Raw genomic sequence first — 993 nt, 5'->3', positions numbered from 1 at the left:
CATCAGTAAATATTTAAAAAAAAAAAAAAAAAAAAAAAAAGTACATTTTGTATGGCAATACAGGTATAAACTGGTTTTAATTTCATAAAGTTTATGCCCCCCCTTCCAACGAAAACTGCGGGAATTGCTGTGTTCAGAGTATCTGACACACATGCGGCCTTTTCCAACTTCTATCTTCCAATACAGATTTGATTTCTAGACAGAATGTAAACAATTCCCATGGCTAATCTTAGTTGAAATAATCGTCTGAAATGAGAAATCTACTGAATAAGATGGTTACACTAACATTTGTAAACTAGTTCTTATGTTAATTAACTAGTACTAGTACAGTAATTATAAGAAGAAGAATGGTTTATTCAAAAATGTTACTTAGCTAATTATGTTAGTTAGCTTTTGTACTCGTTTACTCTGCCTACATTACAATATTGTATGTGGTGGAATAACATACGATAATATATGACACTAAGATGCAAACATACATTGGGGTGCCAAAATATTGGTGAAATGTCCTTGTCACATCAAATCTGCTTTACAACAGTTTTCGATCATAACTTGGGGCATTCAGAACATTGCGTTTGTGAGATTGCAGAAAATACCTTAACAACTTACAAAGCTAAAATCATAAAGACTAGGAAACTTTGTATATAATTGAATCTGATGTTGCTGCAAACCGAAAAAAGTATTAATCCTCTTAATCAACCTTGAAATATATATTTTGTTTTCAAAGTTGTTCACAGATATCTTAGTACAGAAAGAAATAGAGGAACATTGAAGTCTGCCATCAAACCACCACATCAATGTATAAGCAGCTCTACCCCTCACAGGATGGTGAACAACACAACATGGAGTGAGTGAGTGAGAGTGTGAGTGAGTGAGAGAGTGAGTGAGAGTGTGAGAGAGTAGGTGAGAGTGAGAGTGGGTGAGAGTGTGAGTGAGTGAGAGTGAATGAGAGAGTGAGAGAGAGAGTGAGAGTGGGTGAGTGCGAGTGAGTGA

The 993-nt window shown here is 35.2% G+C and overlaps 1 protein-coding gene across 1 annotated transcript in view; it reads right to left on the bottom strand.

Annotated features, from left to right (window-relative positions):
• Positions 1–993, bottom strand: part of LOC118420130 (kelch repeat and BTB domain-containing protein 8-like) — an 11,014-nt gene that overhangs the window by 2,510 nt on the left and 7,511 nt on the right. The window lies entirely within an intron of this gene.

Source organism: Branchiostoma floridae, chromosome 7 (genome assembly GCF_000003815.2).
Source record: "Branchiostoma floridae strain S238N-H82 chromosome 7, Bfl_VNyyK, whole genome shotgun sequence".
In the NCBI taxonomy this organism is placed as follows: Eukaryota; Metazoa; Chordata; class Leptocardii; order Amphioxiformes; family Branchiostomatidae; genus Branchiostoma; species Branchiostoma floridae.
This window is presented reverse-complemented; position numbering and strand designations above follow the sequence as displayed.